Source organism: Molothrus ater, chromosome 1 (assembly GCF_012460135.2).
Source record: "Molothrus ater isolate BHLD 08-10-18 breed brown headed cowbird chromosome 1, BPBGC_Mater_1.1, whole genome shotgun sequence".
In the NCBI taxonomy this organism is placed as follows: domain Eukaryota; kingdom Metazoa; phylum Chordata; class Aves; order Passeriformes; family Icteridae; genus Molothrus; species Molothrus ater.
The window spans coordinates 124,283,973-124,307,406 of NC_050478.2; positions in this window are offsets into that span (position 1 = coordinate 124,283,973).

Sequence of the window (23,434 nt, forward strand, 5' to 3'; positions counted from 1 at the left end):
ATAGATTAAATTTAGACCAGAAGAGAAGTTTTCCCCCTATGGTGTGTAGGAACAAAGAAGCTGCAGGTTCACAATAAATTGCAGCTGACAAAAAAGCAAATAAGTATGCAGTTTCTTCTTCTTTCTGCATCCCTCTCCTTCTTCCCTGGCACACCACAAAGGAAGCTGGGGTGCTTAGCTCTGCATTCTGTATGCAGAAGAAAGAAAACAGCCATCTAGAAATTAGATATTGCAATACAACCCTACAGGATCTAATAATCACCCTTTTTACTTTAAATTAACTATTACCTCATAATTTAAACAGGGGAGAGCCACATTTTGCCTTCAGTAGAATCCATACTGGAGCAAATTTTTTTCTATAAATATTTAAATAAACGACATTCATTGAATTAGCTTTCCTCTCAGTTTTTCTATTTACTTTTATTAGCTATCAAAAGTTGCATTATGGTTTTTAGCTCAGTTCTTCCCTGGAGGCCATAGCCACAATAATATTGTTTGATGTAAATAGGCTGTGGTGACTGCATTTTTTACTCCAGTAAGCATATTGCTTGGAACATGCTGCTCACTCCCATGCTCCAAAAAACTGTGAGGGGATGACTCATAGCTAACAACTGCTACTGATCTCATTTCCTTACTCAAACTCCACAGTTTATGTACAGCTCCGTGTGTGAGTGTGTCTCCAGTCTTGCCTTGGTCAGCCTTAGGAGCAAAGAAGGGAGTTTCTTTCCTTTCTTTTAGTGGACTGGCGCTCATCTCACTAATTTAATGCTCATTTACATAATGGAAGTTTAAAGTTCAGTTTATCCCACAGCAACTGCATGTAGTATTTTTAGAATTACTTTCTAAGCATTTTTAGGATAGATGGCCAGGTGAACTTGCACCAGCCTAGACTTTAAGGAGCTATTTATATTATGCATTACCCACTCTGAACTGCTTGTCTGTGCACAAAGATCTCTGCATGTGACACACTTCCTTCCTGGATGTAACTAGACTGCTGTTGTGGTCTTCCAGTGCTAAAATCAGCCACGAAGATTTTTTTGCTGCAGCAATCCTTCTGTGCTGGTGTTTATTTCAGTGTTCTCCGTGGCCTCCTCCCATGGCCTTTGCACGTGTGCAGGGTCACCGTGCTGGCAGCCAGGGCACTGTGCCAACAGCGTCAGCACAAATGCTGACACACATGCAAGTGCTCTCTTCTGCCTCGGGGATGAGCATCCCCGAGCTCATCAGCCCCCTTTCCCTGTGCTCCTGCTTTGTGTTTGTCCCTGGAGCCACCTCAGGAAAGGAGGTGGGGCAGGGAGCTGCACCATCCCCACTGCAGGGGCTGGAATTTTGGAGAGAAGCAGTAAAGGCTCTGGCCAAGAAAGACTGGCTGGGCTAACAACCCTAGTGACCCGAGGCTACAAACATGGCTGGGGAACCTGAAGGGGAGACTGCCTATGGTTGAGCCCACACCGAGCACTGGGCTGGATTTATTGCCATGAGTCACACACACACTAATCCTCGCCTCAAGGCTTTCATCTGGCACTGAGCTCTTGCTTTTCAGTCTCCACTGTCATCCTTTAGCTAAGCAGTTATTTTGTATCAAGAGCTCAGTGCAGTCTTTACCAAAAGCTTGCTTTATCTAAGTATAAGAGAAGGTGAACAGGTTCTCTCAGAATAAGACCATTAGGCAGTGCTCCTTCTACCACATTGTTCACCATGCTGGCAAGGCCAGCCAGTAGGAGAAGAATGCACAAATTTGTGCATTTTTTCAGGCAAGCTGCATCTATATTATTAAATCCACTATAGGACTAACTAGGCTTTGCTAGAAAGTACCAGTTTTTACCAATGAAGTCCACAGTTTTGTACAGGATAGAAGTTATCAAAACATAGTTTCAACAAGCTATTCCACACAAGCAATCTCATGAGAAGGTCACAGACATTACTCATGCAATGACATTTGTCATTTCATAGAATCACAGAACATTTTGGGTGGGAAGTGAGCTTTAAACATCATGTAGACCAACCCCTTCTGGAATGGTCAGGGAAATCTTCAACCAGACCAGGTAGCTCAGAGCCCCATCCAGCCTAGCCTTGAATATTTCCAGGGATGGGTCACCCACAACTTCTCTGGGGAACCTGTTCCACTGCCTCACTACTTGCATTACAAAGAAAAAAATTCTCCCTTATATTTGGTCTAAATCTACCACCTTTTATTTTAAAATCATTACTCTGTCTTATCACAACAGGCCATGCTAAAAGTCTGTCCCCACCTTCATTATAAGCTTTCTTTAAGTACTGAAAGTCTGCAATGAGCTCTCCCTGGAGTCTTGTCTTGTCCAAGCTGAACAACCTCAACTCTCTCAGCCTTTCCTCATAGGGGAGGTGTTCAAGCCTTCCAGGCATTTTTGGGACCCTCCTCTAGACTGGCTCCCACAAGTCCATGGGGTTTTTGTGCAGAGGACCCCACAGCTGGATGCAGCACTAGAGGTGGATGCCGCACACAGGACTGCAGTAGAGGGGCAGAATCACCTCACTTGAGCTGCTGGCCAGGGCTCTTTGGATGCAGCCCAGGACAGGGCTGGCACTCTGGGCTGTGAGTGCACACACATGGCTCACATCCAGCTCCTCATCCACCAGCACATTCTCCTCAGCAAGGCTGCCCTCAATCTGTTCATCCCCCGGCCTGTACTGACACCAGGGGCTGCCCTGACCCAGATTCAGCCTTGTACTTGCCTGGTTTTCTCTTATCAGATTCACATGGGCCCTCTCCTCAAGCTCGTTCAGGTCCTCTGGATGATGTCCTGGCTCTCAGGTGTGTCCATTTGGTGCATAACTCTTGACAGTAGCCCCAAGAGCTGACCCACCCCCTAGGTTTGTGAGTAGCAGCTTGCATTTCCATGTTTCACATAGCAGGGGTCACACATGCCAGATTGTGCTGTGTGCTGAGCCCCTGGGGCTCATGCAGGTTTGCAGGAAAATGGTGCCATTGCTGCCTGCCACACCAAGCCCTCACCAGAAACATCTCACCACATCTGTCTTCTGCTTCAGGATTAACCTGGTAGTGAAACATGCAGAAAGCTGTCAGAAAGGGAACACAGAGGGAGTATTTCAGAGGAAGGAGAAGACAGAAAACGTCACACTGTATTCTGCAATAGTCCCAAGCTGGCAACGAGTCCAAGCTCATCTTCTGTCCATGCTGATGGAGACAAACCTATGACTTACACAGAGGCTAATACAGGCCCAGCTCAGGGGTAAAAGCTAAATTTCAATGACATCTTAGGCTGGGAATGCTGTTTGCAACTGTATTAGTAAATTAAACATGCCAGGAACTGTTTCTTCATGGAGAGGAGAGAGGAGAGAGGGCAGCAAGGGGGACCTAAAAAGATCTAATGTACTAAAAAGTGTGCTACCAGCAATATTTAAAAGATTAAAGAGAATTGGCATGAAGTTCATGCTTTATACAAATACTTGCACAGGCTGTAGTGAGAGCTCATTGCAGAAAATGGAGCAGGGGAAGCTGCACTTTAAAGATTCAAGATGCTATTAGAAGAGATTTCCCTGTCTCATGATGTTTATTAAATATCCAATTTTAGACTAGTAATAAGGTCAGACATTAGTACCCAGGTCCTATGTTAATATTAAATATTATTGACCCCCATTCTCATGTTTCAGGGGAACATACTGGAGGCTGTCACAAAAATTACATAGGGATGTGGTACATAAATATAGGAAAAACCCAGCTGTAGCACTGATTTCTTTGTTGCCTGAAACTAGATTCCTTTTTTGTTTTTCATCTGCAGCTTTGTAGGACCTGTAGGGTATGACAAATATTTATTCTCAGCGTAGCATTTTGCTGCACAAACAGAAAGGTTGTGGCTGTTTCTCGATGCTCCCTGGCTGCTGCTCCTGTGGTGGTGCCATTCAGTGCAAACAAAGAGAGGAGCAGGGGGAGCATTCATTTCAGTCAGCACCACCAGTTTACAGCATCAACTTTTTCTCCTGAGCTACAATATCCCTATGCCAAACATGGACCTAAATGTTAAACTGTTTTATAGCCAAAAAAAGAGAATGTTATCTGGCAGCACAGCTCCATTTCCCAATGAACTAATGAATACAGAATTACAGATATCTGATTACTGTTAGGTAAATGTGATAGTGACAATACATTATACACATCATCTGTCCCATGCTACTGCCATTTACTGAAGTGAGTCTCAAAATGTGGATACTGAATGAATGATCACTGCATCTGCTGATGGTTAAAATCCAAACCTTCTGAAAACATGTAAAAGAGAGTTCAATGTCTATTTTTAAAGGGGAGGGGAAAGGCACACTTGAAGATCATGGACACCAGCTGGGGAGAAGTGGATAGCTTGTGAGTCAAGACCTCTGTCAGCCACATCTGAAAAAAAAACCTATGAAGATGAGAGCTTCAAGAAACTACAGAGATGAGAAAAATAATCATTACAGTATTCATGTATTTTTACAGATTCTAACCTCAGAAAGCCAGAACAAAGAAGAATAAGTAGTGAGCATGAGAATAAGTAGTTCAGCATGACAAAATTATCTTGGAGGTTACCTGTGTTATCAGTGATCTGCAGTAGGTCATTCACAATAGCTGAGGTGCCAACATCTGCCAAGTAGCTAATTTTGTAGATAGGCTGACCTCAGATAGGACTGATTTCTAAATGAGCTGGGACACCTGCATGAATCACAGGATAAGGAGAAGCTGGAAAGGCTGGCTTGAACAAATTCCAGAACTGTAATAAAATAATGTGCAAGTATTCAGCTGAATATGATACTTAAAATCAAGGCAGAGTGGTAGCAAAACAGCATCCTCTCTCTGCAGGACAGGTGTCTTATACACAGGTTATAGACACTTCTGGGGTGAGACTGTTTCTTTTTAGTGTTTATTTTGTACAGGACTGAGGGAGGTTGTGATCCATATTTGAAGCCCCAAATTATTATTATGAGCTAGCACACAACAGAAGGGAGGGCATTTTCCCTGTGTGCCTTCAGCATTTCTCACTGTACTTGGATGTGAAGTCACCATTCTTAGGAGAGGAAGTTTTTCAGGCATATAGTTTTTCTGCCTAATACTGTTAATAATTATACTAATTATTTTTATTATATCTTATTATATAATAATATAATCAACAAACATAATATTATAGTTATTATACATGTTAATGTTATATGATAATTATACTATTACACTATTAATTTGTTGTAATACTAATGAGAATAATATAACAAGAGCAAAGAAGCAAAAATAGCTTTTCTCTCATCTATGCTGATTCATTCCATCTTCATTGCTCTAGACAGAGGAACAGTGTTACCTGAGCCCTGTATCCTTATTCTCCCTCTGCCTTCCAAACCACGGAGCAGGTTGAAGTCAGCTCTTATAAAATGCAAACGGAGCTTAGGGAAATGCTGCTGTTCCTAGTGCAGCTCCCCTCAGCTCCAGGCAGATGCAATGGGATCACAAGCAGCAGTCAGAGCACTCGTGGTTTGTCCCGATTTCTTGAGTGTTGGATCATCAGCACCAGCACAGAGGAGCAGATGCGGGGTCCCAGTGGCACAGCACTAACCAGGAGATGCTGCTCATCTGGGAGCATCTCCAGTCTCCAGTTCTGGAGGAAATCTTGGTGGCTGTTTCCAGGATGGCTCAGACATAAGCAGCAGCTACTCTGGGATCAGCAATTCCCCGGCTTGGCAGAGCAGCTGCCTGAGGCCCAGCAGTGAGCTGCCGTGCCCCCGTGTGGGTCAGAGCCACAGGCTTCCCACCCTGGGACACGGGCATGCACCTCTGCTCGGACCTTGGAAATCCCTGGTACTTCAGAAAATACTCAGCTCTGGTCTCTCCAGCCTATGATTTTACATCACCACCCTCTTTTTACTTTTTTAACAGTTATCTTGAAAGTAGCTGATAAGATGGAAATCTCGGCTTCCGCTGAATCACCGAATCTTTTTATCTTTGTCTTCATTTCATAGAGTGTGACATGGTGTCAACATGGTATCAAACATGGTATCAAAGGGCTTTTAAAAAATAAATAAGCTCAAAAGGTCTTTACATTTTCCAGAACCTGGGAGAGTGCAGAGCTGGGTCTAGCCAGATACACGTGTGTGCATGTGTGTGTGAGCGCTATTGACAGGCGAGGAGCCCCCACCCAGCTTTAGAGAAGGGCCACTGGCACCCCCCTCCAGGGCTGCCTGCAGAACTGCAGCTCCTGCTTCCTTCTCACCCAGGTGAGGGCTGATAACACCTCGTGGGGAATCGCAAGTTCAACACACGATTGAGAAAAAGACAAAGCCTACCGCTGATAGCAGATAAAATCGCCACAAACACTTAACCGGGCTAACCTTATCTTGTTATCTTAAATTAGCAGAGTTCAATCTAATTAAGTGCTCTCATGGAAGAAACCCAAGTTGTGTTGTGACTAGTCAGCCTGAAGGCTCTTCTAACCGCAGCACTGATAGGCTCTGCTCTTCTGGGGTCTGAGACAAGGCACAATTCATGCTCCAAATGGTTTGCAAGCTAAACCCTGATCTCCTCTCAGAAAGGTGAGCAGGCACTCATTTTACAGATGTGGTTTGCATCTTGAAAAATTAATATCTGATGGGTTATTTCAACTCTTACAGCAAGATCCGCATTTGCTTGTGCCTTTTTTGCTGTTATCAGCTGCATTAACTATGCCAGGGCTATTGCCTAATATACTTACACTGATAAGTTTTATTACACCTAAACCAGAAATTCCTATAGAAGATAAGACCTCAGGAATCAAACTGCATTGAGGTTTATACCTTGATTTATTTATTTATACCCTGAGGTTTATCAGCAGCAGAATAGTTGATAAATTGCTGTTGTGAATTTGTCAGATATGCTCAAGAACCAGTAAAAATTGCAATTTTAGAAGATTTGGATCCCAAGGCTGTGACCCAGTAAATTCAGCAGCCAGCAATACCCAGGAGAGCATTGTCTCTAGCTTTTGCATCTGCTGATATCACTCCCTACTGCATATAGTTGGATGCCCCCTTATATCCAGATGGTGTTTTATGCACATCTGCAGCTCAGCCTTGAGGTCACACAGCTGGATCTCACTGGAAATTGGGAGCACCATCACCATGCTCCAGTCAATAGATTTATCCCTGCACAGATGGACACGCAAGCCTGTTGTATGCAGCCATTCCACGGTGTCAGTGTGATACCCTTACCATTTTTCATCTAAAACTTAACTTGCCCCTCTTGAACACAGTGTGCACCTCAGTTACTTGTGTCCAGGTCTGAAGATGGCATGGACAAATGAGATAATTAGAGAATTAGCATAGACTGTGAGAGAGTGTGTCCCGAGCAGGGCAGTGAGGAGCAGCCTGTGCTGGGGAGGTCGTGAGCAGGGCACAGCAGAGCTCAGCTGACAGATTGCTGGCCCTTGCTGTCAGCTCCATGCAGAGCACAGCCCCAGGCAGCCTGGCAACTCAGCTGGAAGGACAGCAAGCTGGGCAGGAGAGAAAGCTCTTGTATTTTGCTCCATTTTCCTGGAGGGGAGACCTGCAAATGAAATCTCAACCAGCTCCTTCATTTGAACAAACCTCAAAAAGAAGGAACAAAAAATGGCTTGGATAGCAGATACAGCCTCCCACGCTGGCTCATCTCATCTGCTAAGGGAGAGGGGAGTGAGGGAGCACAAACAAGCATCTGGTCTTCCTGATTGTCATCTGACCCATGAATTTAAAACCCTGTGAAATTCAGAGGTGGGAGGGTTTCTTCCAGGGAACTGTACAGCATTCCTGAGAACAAAGAACAGCTCAACACCCAAAATGGCTCACCTGCAGAACTTCTCAGCTATTCATTCCCTGAGGAGACCTGAACATGACACTTTCTGCACCTTTTTCTCCACCATTTGGGATGCCACAGCCCAGAGGCTCAAAGCTCTTTCCCTCAAGTCCAGCTTATAAATCCCCTTCCTACCCAGCCTGTCGTGACTGGCTGCTGTCCGGCTGGCAAGCCTCCAGTGCTGTCAGAGAGGATTTGGTACCTGTGGGCTGCTGAAGGTCCTCAGGGCTCCCAGCACCTCCTGCACTCAAAGGCAGCAAGGCCAGGCACCCACAGCCCTACCAAGTGGGCTTCAGCCAGGGACAAGGAGCTGCTGGAGTGTCCACTGCATGTCCCCAGTGGGCTTCAGCACCCACACTGAGCTGCAGGAAAGAGGGAAAGGTGAGAGATGGAGCAGACAGAGATGGTGATGCCTGGTCACAGTTAGAGCTGAGTTTTAGATTTACCATACCATGATTAAAATAAACAGCTATTTCAATATATTGAAATCCATTATGGTCTGTTTTAAAACACAATAAAACCCAAGTTGTTGGCCACAGTCATAAGTTGGTCCACAGTCCTGACAGATTACAATTCAGCATTCTGTCAACAGAAAAGGCACAACCCAGGAGCTCTTTGCCCTTGGCCTTGGCACAGGGCTGGCCCCAGCACAGACCTGGGGCTCCTGGGACAGGGCTTCCAGCTCATTGTGTGACAGGCTGTCTTCAGCCATGGGCTCTCAGTGTCCCCATTGCCCTCCATCCTCTGACATCACAGGAACCTGGAGATCCCCAGTGCTTCCAAGAGCTGCCCATTTATCATGGATGAGCACTGTCACTGTCATGAGAAGCTCTTGTTGCTTGTCAAACCTGTGAAGCTGAGGAGGATCATGCCCTGGCAAAGCAGTAATGTGTTAGAAGGAAAGAGATGGAGCCCCAGCCAGGGATATCTCAGTGTGCTGCAGACCAGGTGCTTTGTTTGGCAAACCATAACTGGGATAAACCTTTAGGAACTGTAGCACCACAAAGATCCAAGGTGGAGGGAGAACCTAGATAAATCAGGCTTACATTAAGCAGACTGACCTCCAAACACAGGCAAATTAGGCTCTTGCAGAGAGCTGGGGACTACCTGTGCCAGTTTCAGAAAGCCAGATGCTCTTGGCAGATGTAGCCTGACTCTGGTTCCAGAAACAAGAGCAGTAATGCTTAGTGGTGTGTGCAATGCTGCAAAGCCTGAACTGATTCCAATGATGAATTATTTCCTCTCCCATCAACAAAAGAGTGACAAGAATGATCAGCCCAGAACACACAGGTAGGTAACTCTCAGTGTAGCATTACTGAAAAGTAGAAAACAAAACCCAACCCAACAATCATATTACAGGCAAAGAAGAAGTAAAAGCCTGGTAAGAGAATGTCATGTACTGTAAGTGGATTCAACTGAAATTGGAGATCTGCAATCTAACTCCAGTCATGCTAATCAAGTTTTCTTTGAAAAGGTGTTGCAATTAGATGTAAAATCACATGGGTTGCTCCTCTGCCCTCCCCAGGGCAGATAAGTAATCAAAATAAACACATTTCTATGAGCAATCTGTTAATCCTCTGCATAAATAACATTTCACCATGCAAGTTATATTTGGCTTAGTGCTCCTTGAGCATTGAGAAGCTTAGCAAAGTAGTTCAGTCCTTATCCTATGAGCACAACCACAAAATCCCATCCATGTTTGCACATCCTAAGGTTACCCAGGAGACAGGGATAAGGGCCATCTTTGGTCTCCTGCTGCACAAAATGAAGCTCTCCACTCCACCTGAATCTCTGCTTGGTGGTAGAAGGGAGAAGGTGAGGAGAGCCTGGCACGGGTTTAGAGGCAGACAAAAGATACACGATCACTTTTCCTTAGGTTAGCAGGAATATTCATGAGGATCTCTTTCTTTCCAAGCCAAGAAGCTGCTTAGTTTGTTCTTTCAGCATTCTAAGTCCGGAGGGGCAGATCCCTGCACAGCTGCTGGTTAGAGGAGGCTGCAGGCTGGCTCAAAGAAAGCACTGCCCTCAAGGGCTCTGGGCTGGCTCAGGGACGCAGAGCTTTCCTGGGCAAAGGGAAGCAGAACCCTTTCAGAAATGCTGCCAAACCTGAAAGCCCAGGGGATGCTTTACAGAGCACACCTGGCAGGCACAAGGTGCTGCTCAGGGTTTGGAAGGTGCATGGAGAGGGTGGTCCTGCTGGGATGTGAAGGCATCTGCCCCCCACAGCCTTCCCAAGGGATTTCTGTGACCTGCGCACCCTGCAACTATGGACCTCCCTGGCTCTTGGCATGACCTTTCCTACAGGTGAACAGGTTCTGAAACAAAGAGCTCTAAATCTAACAGCAAAAAGCTGCTAGAAAAACATTCCTAATAAAAATTTGGAGTCAAAATTTGGAACATATTGAGAATTTATTCACCATGGACATGTTCAAAGAAACAACAATTTTCAGACATTTATATACCCTGCAGCATCCAAGATTTTTTTTATAGACACTCCCAGAAGTCCACCCACTTTATTGCATCATGGTGTAGGTGTTTTGTTTCTTTTATTTACTATCAGGACACCTCATCTATCTTTGTTTAATGGATGACTCAAGTTTTATCCAGCTAAACAGTGCTTTGTTAAATTTGCTGTCCTGGCTAGAAAATTACTATTGATTAAGTTTTCTGGGGTGTACAAGCCTACAGAGTGACTCCCTCACTGCACCTGCAACGTATTAATCAAGTTTTCTGCAGTGTACAGACCTTCAACTACTTAATTTCCTCATGGTATCTTTCTTGTTCTATAACACCTAATTTATCTCTAGTTATATGATATCAAACAATTATTTATTAAATTTTGTTCTTCATCTATTGATTGAATTCTCCAAGGGGTAGGTGTCCATGGAGCTCCTTTCTGCAGGTGCAATGAGCTAATTTCTTAGAGTTTTCTAATGACACTCAACCAACACATATCTAAATCAAAACCAGCAAAGTAAAACATTCAAACATCGCTTAAATAATTAAACATAATTCATTACAAAATTTTTAAAGAATCACAAAACTCCTGGCTAACTAAGATACAACTCACTGTCAGCTCTTTCTGGATACAGGACTTCACCAGGAAAGAAAGGCCACTGGTTGAATCTGAGGCCATCCAGAAACACAAAGGTCTTATTTGGAAGCACATTTCTCCTCCCTGACCCTCACACCCTGTTGGTCATTTTTGACCTTTGTCTTGGAGGGCCCTGGTTTTGCAAGGTAAACTGCAAAGCCCTGGAAGGAAAAGGAGCCACCAGAATATAGAAGTGCTCTGACATGTGCTCCCTCAAAGGCAAGAGGAATTTGACTCCCTCATGGAAGAAGAATTTGGTGAGTGAGCCTGGTAGAGAAGCTGGAGAAAAAAAGTAAAAGAGTTTTCTCCCCTAAGTCACATTGTGTGATGATAAAGTCATTGCCTTGAGTGTTATCCATAAAGGAGGAGATGAAATCTGATAATCATGGTGTCCCAAAGATGAAGTTAAAAAAGCCATCCAGAGTAAGGCTGGATAGCAGCACTCACAGCTGGGGGGCAGGGGAGAGGCACAGAGTGACCCTTGGCTGGAAGCACTGGGTGTATCCTATCCCACACTGGCACTGCACAACACACACCCTTTCTGAGAGGAACATCTCACACAGAAAGCGCCGGGCTGGAAAAGGAAGAGCTGAGTGTAGTGGCTGTGAGAACTCCTCTCCTGAGCTGCCTGTGATGCCCTTGAAAGGCTGAATGGGCTTTAAGCAGCTGTTTGGTAGATCTGCTCTCCCCTGAGGGCACACTCAGTGGGGTGGCTCTGGCAATTAGGGGCTCAGGACCTTATTATCAGCATCTCAGTAGGGAGTGGGTCTTCCTCTGAAGAAAGAAGGCTTGGCTTTGATAGTATGGTCTCGACAATTCTTCCTCCCTCGGGCAACTGTTTGTAAACAGCTGCTTTCTTAAAAGCTTTATCTCTATCACATAATTATATGTGATTATAATATATCACATTCGTTGTATGTGATATATTATAATATGGTAGTATTAGCATTGTTTTAAATACTTGTACAGAAAGGCAGATTATTTTCTAAAAGTCAGAATCTGACACCAAGTTTACGAAAAGATGTAGTCAAAAGCTTGTGAGATACTGTATGTCTGGCACTGATTGAGAAATGTTATTTGGAGCTACCAAAGGTAATTGGTGATAAAAGTAATCTTCATTCCAGTTTCATAAATGAGGTAACTGAGGCATGGAAAATTAAGTGCCTTGTTCAGGGCTGTATGGAAAGCCTTGTCCATGGCTAGGAGCAGCTCACTAACCTCCAGTCCCAAGCCTTTTAGCTGTGTGTCTTCACTACTTTTTCCTGACAAAAACTCAACCTCCATTGCAGATGAGAAAACTCTGAGAATAACCTCAGGAGGCTTCTTGTAAGCAGCAAATAAATATTGCTTTTCCAGTGGATTTGCATCCTGAAAGCTCAAATTCTCATTCTCAGCAGACTCCCATGGTACCAACACCTTCCCTCACAGCTCTCCCAATGCCTGCTTTCCTCCCTGACCCAGCCACAGCCCCAGCATTGCTGCTGGTGATGACCATCCTCCTGGGGAAGGAGGCAACTTTGTGTCTCTCTTATTAACACAGCAGCTGACCTTCATGGAAAGCCTATAAGGTCAGCAGTGCCCTTTCAAGTCCTGCTTTGAAATGCAGTTAGGCAGGTTCAGCAGTCACTGGGAGATCACCATTTCCCCAGGGAATCTGGCTAAAGCTTCAGCTAAAGCACCTGCCAGTGTCTGGAGCTGTGGGAAGCACTGTGAATTTTCCTGTTCAGCCAGCTAGCAAGGGGGACATTTTGGAAATAACTATGGAAACACAGAATGCCTTGGTTGGAAGACACCTTTAATATCATCTAGTTCCAGCCCCGCCGCCATGGGAAAGGAAGCCTTTCACTAGACCAGGTTGCTCAGAGCCCCCAAGTGTTCAACCTGGCCTTGAACACTTCCAGGGATGTGAAATAGTCAAGTTGCTTAGCACTTACCCTGCTTATCTTCCAGGAAACCACAGCAAGGATTACCATGCTGTTCTGTGGATGTCCCTCAGCAGCTTGCCATCTGCCCAGCGAGCCTGTCACTGCTGGAGGCCACAAAGCCACGACTACCTTCAGCCACAGGCTAGTAGCCATGTCATCAAGTGCCATCTTATCCTGGTACAGAACCTTGGGCAAGCTTCTTGCCACCCTATGGTTTACCTCTCAGGCTGAAGAACACTGGCAACCAGTGTTGTCATTGTGGTGCAAGAGTTCTATAGTCATTACATTGCAAAGGTTCCATATTGCCAGAGTTTCATACCTCCTTGATGTTTCTCGTAGGCAGCTCCTCTAGGCACTGACTCTTCCTTGTCCTCACAGCAGCCAACTGACTCCAGTTCCCCTCCACCAACCAATCCACTCCTTTATAACACTCTTCTGATTGGCTACAGGTGTGGCCTGTTAAAATCAGGCCTGCTCCTAATCCTTAATAATTGGCTCAGCTGCAACTCTTTAGGGGGTTAGATTACTTTCTACACTACCTTTATTTACTTATGTTCTATCCCCCTACAATTTCCCCTTTTTCTTTTAATTACAGAGTTGCAGAATTTCTAGAAGGACATGTTGAAATAAATTAGTATTATGACACATTGATATATTTCATTTAGAAGTAAGAGTTACACAAATGTTCAAACAACATATTATAGTACAAATAGATATATTTCTGAGTGTTGGTTCAGTTTTGCAGCTTTTCTCAGTTTACAGAGTACTTATCTTCAAAATCTTTTATACTCATATTTAACAAACACTAATAGCTACAATTGATATATTTTACCAATAGTTAAGTATTCAAGTCCTTTCCCCTGAATCCATGGGGTTATATAGCTTAGTCCCAAATCCACAGGGTTGTATAGTTTAGTATTTGAGTCCTTTATCCCAAATAACATTGGGGTCACCATTTGTTGTCATTATATTACAAAAGTTCTATAGTCATTACATTGCAAGGGTTCTATATTGCCAGAGTTTCCTACCTCCTTGATGTTTCTTGTAGGCAGCTCCTCTAGGCACTGACTCTTCCTTGTCCTCACAGCAGCCAACTGACTCCAGTTCCCCTCCACCAACCAATCCACTCCTTTATAACACTCTTCTGATTGGCTACAGGTGTGGCCTGTTAAAATCAGGCCTGCTCCTAATCCTTAATAATTGGTTCAGCTGCAACTCTTTAGGGGGTAAGATTACTTTCTATACTACCTTTATTTACTTATGTTCTATCCCACTACAAACCAAGATTTAATAAAAGTAATTAAAAGGCTGTTAATTATACGGTTGTTTTCACTGCTATTCATAGATTGTCTTGTTTACTGGCTGTCTTTTTTTCCTCATGCATCATCCTGTGTAGTTAATTACACACCAGCCTGCCCATGCAAGGAGCACAGCACAGCGTGCTCTGGCTGGTGTGAAAGAACGAGAATATTTAAACTAAGCCATACAGCTTGAGCTAGAAGCCTCAGAGTCCATCTTATAGCATCAGCACCACTGCCCCTTTCTGACTCCATCACACTGAAAACAGAACTATCTAGTCCTGTCCAACAGTTGAGACTATGACAACACTTCAGACGTTTTCTGAAAAACAAAAATCTACTTTCCATAGCAAAAATCCACCTTTGCTTCTTTTGTGCACCTCAGTAGTGACAGTGATAGCAATATCTGGGGGTGGGGATGGGGGAAGTCAACTGCCAAAATCTTGTAAAACTTTAAAATGGAAAAAACTGTGACCTGGCATCTGTGAATCTGGGAGCAACGGAGCAAAATCCATACACAGATGGCAACTACAGAACAACCATGAGACATTTTTTAGTATTATCTATACTTACAGTCATGTAGTCTGATGTCTTTTTTCTCTGTGAAAATATGCAATGACCATAGAAAAGAAACCCATGACCACAGGATGAATCTCCTGAGATATATTTGTGACACAAAGGGGAATGTGAACATCAAATTGCAAGGGTTTGCCTAGGCATCCTCTGAATTCTCAAATATGATTTTTTTCACCTGTACAGCCTGCCAGGTTTTTTCCCTTTTTTTTTTAATCTCTTCATCTCACTTTTACTACTCTTCATTGTGTCCTGACTTATTTCTCTACTGTGCTCTCTTGCCCCTCCTTTCCATCTTCATGGTCCCAGTGCACTGCAGGCTCTTGTCCCCAGCAAATGGTGCTGATCCTCACTTCCCACTCTACCTGCAACTATTGCCCAGTGGGAAGCTGGACACCCAAATGGCAGAGAGACCTCCATCATGCAAAGAGACAGCTTTAAAAATGAGATTCAGAGGACAGAAGTTCAGAGGAAGCCTCCGCTTTGGACTGAGTGGGATCCTTGACATAGGAGAGTGTTGTACAATGCAATAAGGCAATGCAAACTGCCTGGGCTCCTCCTTTTGGAAAACACCTTTCTGAGTGAACATGGCAGGGTTGCCTATGGCAGAAGGGGTTACATGAGAGACTAAGGTAATCCCTTCCAGATGGAAGTTTCTTTGCTACTTCTCACATACCATCAGCACACACAGATTTGCAGTCTGGGACTTCATCATGACAAAAACGAAACCTTTGGTGTCATTTCTCTTCTAGACCTTTAAACCAACCCCTTGAATTTTACTCATCAGTAGAGCAGAAATCCAAGCCCTAGAATTTTACAGTCATCCTAAACTGTGCTATCATATCTGGGAAAGGAGAACTCATCTGGACCTGACCTCTTTTCAAGGTGCACTTGAACAACACTCAAAATTGAAGACACTCTACCATCTAGACCCACAGAGAACTAACTTGTGGTTGAATACAGTAAAGCCTGCTTGTCATACATATATTTTATGAAAAATCCTTTCATTAGGATTTTTTCTCCTGAGAAGCTGAGAGGCCTCAGAGGAAAAGAAAAACAATAATTATCTGCTTCTGTGGAATGCAACAGGTGCATCTTTGATTGGTCTCATGTGGTTGTTTTTAATTAATGGCAAATCACAGTCCAGCTGTCCTGGACTCACTGGTCAGTCACAAGATTTTATTATCATCCCATTCTTTTCTATTCCTTGCTAGCCTTCTGATAAAATCCTTTCTTCTATTATTTCAGTATAGTTTTAATATATAATTTACTTTTAATACAATATATATATTAAAATAATAAATCAGCCTTCTGAAACACAGAGTTAAGATTCTCGTCTATTCCCTCGTCCTGGGACCCCTGTGAACACCACCACACCCGCCCTGCTGGAGATGGCTCCAATCCCTTACCCAATCATAGCACCTTCACGTGATCCTGATGGATTCAGCAGAATCCATTATCTGCCATCTATTTCAAGGGTAATCTCAGTGGATGCCATTGAAAGACACTTCATACAGAATCAGCTTCATTGCATGACTCCCTTTTTAGTTGCTGTGGGTCACTTGCAGTTCACAGTCATCCCTGTCATCCATATGTCTGTCCCAGCCATGTGCATGCCAATAAATGGAAAGACGATGCCGGATTGATTATCTTCTGCACGATGGTGTCACAGCACCCTGTCAGCCCCACTGCCTCACTCTGGATCACAAACAGGCTCAGCAGCCACTTACAGGTGTCAGGCAGATAAACTGCTGTATCTGCCTGGTCAGAGGATGAAAACCAGGGAGGCTCATTCCTCACTGTTGGCAAATGGCACACGGTGGTTCTCTCTAAGAGCTTTTTCCAGCCCAGCATTCATTACTGGGCTGGAAAAATTCATTAAGGAGCTCTTATCCCAGCTGAGAATGTCCAGAAGGACCCATGGAACTTGCCAGTCACCTCTGGCACACCTTAGAATTGGTTGTTAATGGCCTGCACTACTGTCCAGCCCACTGCCCTGGAGTTTTCATCTCAGAAACAGATGAATCTAGGATGTCTTTCCACTTTGAAAAATAGCCTCTACTAGAATTAGAAGAAAACTCTTAGGATACTATTTCTAATTACTGTTTCAACATGCTATTATTTGGGTTTTTCATAAAATTTTACCAGATGTGGCATCTTTTTTAGACAGTCCTTTCTCATATTTCCTTTTTAGAATATTACGTGTCATTTAGCCACAGTTTGTGGTAAAATACTTGTTTCCATTTCCTTTTATTTCATGAATTTATTCATTTGTAATCCAGTTTGGAGGTTTTTGTTCTCTTTTTTTATGAAAGAAAGTGAAAAGAAGCAGGATGACATTGAAATGCATCTCTGTATGACTGTTTCTTTTATTCCTATTTACTTACTTTCCTCAATATTTAAAAAAACCCTGAGATAAAGTGTTTTTTTGCATACCATTTGCCTTTGTTTTTCCTTTCTTTTTGTTTTCTTTCCTTTTTTCCCTTCAGTTTATACTTCTTCACCACCCACAAGAGACACATGAATTAGACATCACCAAAAAGTTTCTTTTTGCTTAGGCAGCTTGAACTCTTTCAGACTGAATTCAGCATAGTTTTTGCTAAAGCATCTTGTGAACAGCAGTGGTTCTACTGACACAAAATTTAAGGGCAAGAGGTTTTGGGGGTTAACAAGCATGGAAACTGCACACCTCTCCTTCCTCTTGCACCCTCTGTAGTCATGTACAGAAATCCATGACTTTTGTTCGTTCACTGGTCAAAGATTCACTGGATAACAATTTACTGTTCAGTAATCTTTAAGCCATTTGCTGCCACTTACTGGATAACTAGACATCCTGCTTCAAAAAAGGGGGAAAAGAAAAGAATCAGGAGTGGGCTTACAATGAAATTCAAAGTAGGCATCACCTTAAGCCAGTGTAAGAAAAATGTCAAGGGCAAAATGAACATTAAAGTTGTTCCACTCAGTGGAGTCGGGTTCTTGGTTAATGAGTGACAGCTATAAAATGCCTGTAAACTGCACCTCCCCACTGCACTTCCTCCTCCTCTGCCCTGCCTGAATCCCTTGGGAGTGGGAGAAGGTAATTGCAATACCAAAGCTAAAGGAGATTTAATGCATTTGCAGAAGAGTTAGAGATAAAGTAACACCTACCTGGAAGAGAGGATGCATTTTCCTACCTTTTTCATTTTATTTCCACATGCTTTTATTTCCTGAGGATACTAGTACTGATAAGATTGCTATTTCCTCAATGAAATGAGATGTTAATTTTGCTTAGGTGAATTTGGAGGGGTTTAATACTAGTTGCCATTAAAAAAGAGAGGCTAAAAGAACATTAGAAGCTGCAAAGTGACATACTTACAAACAATAGATAGGACTAAAAGGATAGAAATAAGCTATTGCATTTACACTATGGCTATTCTTTAGTCACACAAGAACATGCCATTTTGCTGGAATTGCTGCCCAGCTGGAAATGGGAAGGTGAGGTACATGAACAGTTGGTCTCTGCTCAGCTTTAAGTCTCTCTTCCCTTGCCTACTACTGAGACCCTTATCTGAAGGAAGAATTATTAATCTGTTCCAAGGCTGTCCTGAAGAAGCGTTATCCTATTATCCAAGTACAACACAACCCCAAATTAATTCATTTTTCACATTGCCTCTAAGAGAATTGCTGTGAATTTCTCATTTCACAGCTGACAGCTGAGATGCAGTCAGAGATGTCCACAATATTTTCATGAAGGAAGCAGCCAGCTCTCAAGCAGGCAGCCTGGCAGAGTGAAACACTAGCAGTAGCCACTTTGGAAAAGCCTGATTTTAGCAGCTTGTCCAAAATTTCTGTGACAGAGCCAAGGACAGAGCACAGTTCTGAATTGTAACACCTGTTTTCTTGGCAACGCCTCTTTTAACTCCCTGGATAACGTGGCCAGGGTCCAAGCACTTCCATCAGTCAATAAACCTGATCCAGCCCCAAAACAAGCCTATGATGTCCATCAGCTGAGATGGGAACTCATGACAATACCAAGCGATCAAATATTTAACACTTCCAGACTGGAAATCACTAGCCAGATTTTGAGGTTGGAGCAGAAAACCTTCAGCTGCCTGGAAACCTTCCTGACAGGTCAGGAGATGCCAGATCCTGCTTTCTGGGGAAACAAACCAGCTGAACTGGGTAAGCAGGGAAGATCTTAGGCCAGTTCAATTTCCCCAAGTCATTCCTGTTTATGACCACCTTTTAATGAACTGCAAAGTACAAAGACTGCAATATGAAAAAAAAGATGACTTTGCTACTCAGTGTTTCCTGTTGCACAGAGGGACTCAAGGTACAGAAAAAAGGCAAAACCCAGAAAAGCAAATTAGGCAGAAGAAGACTGATTTGAGAACCAATAACTTTTGTTTCTATTTCATGGTGTGACCTCCATTCCATGCTTTACTTTCATGGTGTGACCACTAACAGCCCACTCCTCTATACTGCTTTCTGACTTGCTCACTGATTCTCCCAGCATTTATAATAATTATCTTTTGTTGTTTTTAGCAGCAGAAAATTTTGAGAAATGGATAAATGATAAATCTTGCTTGTCATGAGGGTCACCCTGTAACACCAAAGCTGTCTCTAGTTCTGTAAACACTCAATTTACCTAAGCACAGTGTTAAGAAACTGCAGAAAGCAAAGCCTTCTGAAGCTGAAGGAAGGGGAAGCTAACACAAGCTAGAATTCTCTCAGCCTGCTTTACATCTCTCACCTCCATAAAGAGCAAAAGCATTCAGAAGTGGGGCATAACCAGGGAGGTAGCCCTGGGCAATCATACTGAACTTTTTCATTTATTGTTTCATTTTTTCATTGTATGGGCTTTTTCTAAAGAAAAACAAACCCAGCCACATGGTGTTCTGCTGGTGCTGTGCACACAGTGGCAATGGACCAGCTGAGGAGTGATGCCACAGCTCTTTTCCACTGCTCCAGGAGAAAGCTTCTCCAAGGAGCAGGGAGGTGTCTGCTGCCAGGCCTGCAGTGCCTGCACAGCAGGAAGGCAGGGAGGAATGCTGCCCTGTGGCTTGGAAACAGGAGATGGGGAGATAGCAGCAGCTGCCCGTGGCTATGGGGGGTGAGGGAGCTCCCTTTTCCTCAGTCTTTGGTGTCTAAGTGAGGACAGCCTGGGCTTTGAATACACCTTACTCAGGGTGGCTGTTTGGAGAGAAAAAATTCCATGTTCACTGAGAAGTGGGCTTTGAGCTTTTGCTGAAGACACAGCTGTTTTTAACATACTGCTGTCCTGTTTCTGCTAATAAAATGGACTAGGTCTTACAGCACGACAGGTTTTGTTGTCTGTTGGCTGCAAAGAAAGTGGCACACTTTGTACTCACTGCATGGGATGCTGCATTTCATGCCTTACTTTACGCTGACCTAACTCACAGTATGATCAGAGCACTATGAAAAAAATGTTAAAAATCCAAACACTCAGTCCTCTTAAATAATCTTCTATTTACATTTTTTGTTATTTTTGTAAGTAAATCTCGAGTAAAAATACTGCAACTCTACTGAGCTTTAGCTTTTCCTTCTGCCAAGGATGTAGCAGGAAAATTACTCCCAGTGAGGAGAGGCCACGGGGTCTGAGGAGAACAATATGTCCATGGCAACTTCCCCTCTGACATCTCCTTAGGAAGTGAGCTCTGCCAGCAGATGCCAAAGGTAAACCCTACCACATGCCTGACACCACATCCACCTGGTTAACATATTAGGATCAAAACAGAGCAGTCAGCACATACTAATGTACAGACATCCAAAGGCAGAAAACCCTAAGAGGTCAGGAGGATCTCTGTGCATCAGCTATGTTTACATTGCAGATTAATATGCTCCTGGGCACAGAGGCCCAGGGAGCACAGGAGGATGCATTACCTACAGAAATCCCATGCAGTACTGGTGTTCAGAAGCCCGAGGGAGCTGGTTTCTGCAGTGCTATCACACATGCCACAAGAAACTATTTCAAAACCACATGAGATCTGACACCACAGCCTGTCCTCCTGCAGCTCAGGCACCAGTGTGAGTGCCTGGCTTTATTAAAACTGCAGACATCAAACTGGCTGCCATATCTGCCCAACTGTGTTTAAAAACCCCCTGACAGAAGAAGGTCAGCACAAACTAGGCTGGATACAGCTCTGGCTGTGGATGAGCACCGGATGCAAGTTGCTGCAAAGCCAGAGGCAGATGCATTCAGCCTTTCCCAAGGCTGAGCTTAAAAGCCAGATGAAAAGATGGATTCAGCCTTTTAGCTGCTCCATCTCAGTGTACAGCCAGCAGGACTTGAACTCAAAGCTGTGGTCTGAAGGAGGGGCACAGCTGGGCTGTGCACAGCAGCACATCTGTGCAGCCAGAGCTGGCAGAGGGCACTGCTGTGGGTATTGACAGCCAGGAGCCAGTGGTTTAAAATCATCTCTACAGTCTGATTCATACTGATGGACAAAGCTTTTTCCTCTGCATCTATGGTCTTTAGTCATATTTAAACTGGGTGTCAGCAAAGTAAGCTTTCTACATGGACCACCTTTGGTGTTTGCTGGAATGGCTGGCCAAGCTCTGTCTCCACAGGTGAAAAACATCCCCCATGGTAATTGTAAAGGGGTACAACTAGGTGCTGAAAACAGAACTGAGGTATAATTACACCAAAAATCCACATCTTTATACACAGGCTGATAGAGAGTGACATCTGAAGCTTGGTCTTTGTTTTGCTCAAGCCCAAAAACGCTGAATTTGACACAAAAATCCATTTTCACAGAACCAAGGATTTCCAATTCTTGGGGTTCAAAGGATGCTTCAGCAAGGAATTTGGCTCAAACCCCCCATCCATCAGAGGGGTTTATAACAAATCATCAAAGATGTGGAGGAATGGTTTTAGGTATTGGCCAAGTATCTACTGGCAAACCGACCAAACAAGTTGAAAATGGCTTTTCAGGGCTTGAATGAGTTAAACAGACACCTGCCATCCTCGAGACCTCCAGGCCTCTGAAGGTGGCCCTGGGTTTCTCTGTACCTGGGACATTAGGTGAAGGAGAAATTTCACAGAAACAGGACAGCATTGTGTTTTGTTCACCTGCATGACTGAGAATGGGCAGTTTGTCTTGTGTTTTCTGCTTGAGATCACAGCTTTCCTCCAGCAGCTGCTTTCTTTTACTTCTAGTTGCATTGGTTTGACTAAAATAGAAATTATTGGTTCTCAAAACAGTCTCCTTCTGCCTAATTTGCACTCCTGGGTTTTGGCTTTTAAAAACTTTTTTCACCACAACTTGTGCATATTCTCTTTTTCACAAACACTTGTGCATATAAATGTGTATGTGTCCAAAGACAAATACACACAGATTACCTATAGCATGCACTAGACTGCAAATGCTAGTTCTTTAATAGTTGTGTATACAATGTTCTGTTACAGTTCATTATCAATGGCATATTAATCTTAATTTTCTCAAATTAGATTTTTAAATTAATCTTCTTTGTAATTTCTGATTCATTTTAAAATAACAATAAATAACCAAAATGCAATGAGAACATTGCATGTGTCTTCCTCTTTTCCTTTCAGTTTGTTTAAAGGAGTAAAATATCTTTGAAATCCTTGAAATGTTTCAGATTTTGATTGCTATTTCTAGCCTTCTCCTTTTTTTTATTTTGCCCTAGACTAATTCCATTTTGATTATCTTTCATAAAAAAGTAGACTCACCAGGATTAAAGTTTTTAAAAATAATGTACTATTATACGTATTTCCTCCATGAACTAATTCATATGAAATTATTAATTTATTATTTCTACAAGTCAGCAATTAATGAAAAACTTTTGATAGCACTACAAATCTGAGAATTAATATATTGATTGACACACACCATTTCAGTATTCTTCTACCTGAGCCTTTATACTGAGAATCAGAGTTCTACACCGAGAATCAGATTTCTATTGTAGATTTGTGCTGTTACACTTTCTGCAAACATTCTTGTCCGGATAGATCTACTTCTTCAGTTATTTGCAGGCCTCAGATTTCAAAGGGAAACATCCAAGACAAATATGCAGCTATTAATTGAGGAATTGCTTTCTCTGCAAACGTTGGCCAGTCATTTTTCTTTTACAAGAATTTGTATTTGAAAATGGAAGCAAAATAACAAACTAAATTTGCATCAGAACTCAGATAGATATCTATATCTATATCTGTATCTATATATATGTATAGATATATAGATATATATAGATATATAAAATGCTTTGTAATTTCTTTTAATTCTTAGGGCAAGAACGTGATCATGATGATTTTTTTGTAGGTTTGTGTCTCTAATTCTTTTTTTACCCACATGTTTTAACACAGAACATTCAGCTGATCAGCACTGACTTGCACTCCCTTGTGTCCTTGATCTTGGTGTTTCCTATTGGTAAATAATTTCCACTGTGGGACTCTGAAAGCACCCCCAGGTGCTCCAGCTTATTCAGAGTCTCTGAGGCCACATCAGTGTATAAAGATGGGGTGTCCTCACCCCTTGGCCAGTCCCAGCTGCCTTGCTCCCTGCCAGGCAGCTCTCCAGACCCTGGCTTAGTGAATGTTTGCACAAGGGCTCCTTGAATTCCTCCTTCTCTGGGTGACTCAGATGACAGGAATTCAGCCTTACAGTAATTTATGCTCAGTTGCCTTTATAATTTGTCCCTTAATGAACTGATGCGTGCAGGAAACCTGTTCTCCTGGCTATTCAAACAGTGGCTATGCAACATTAAT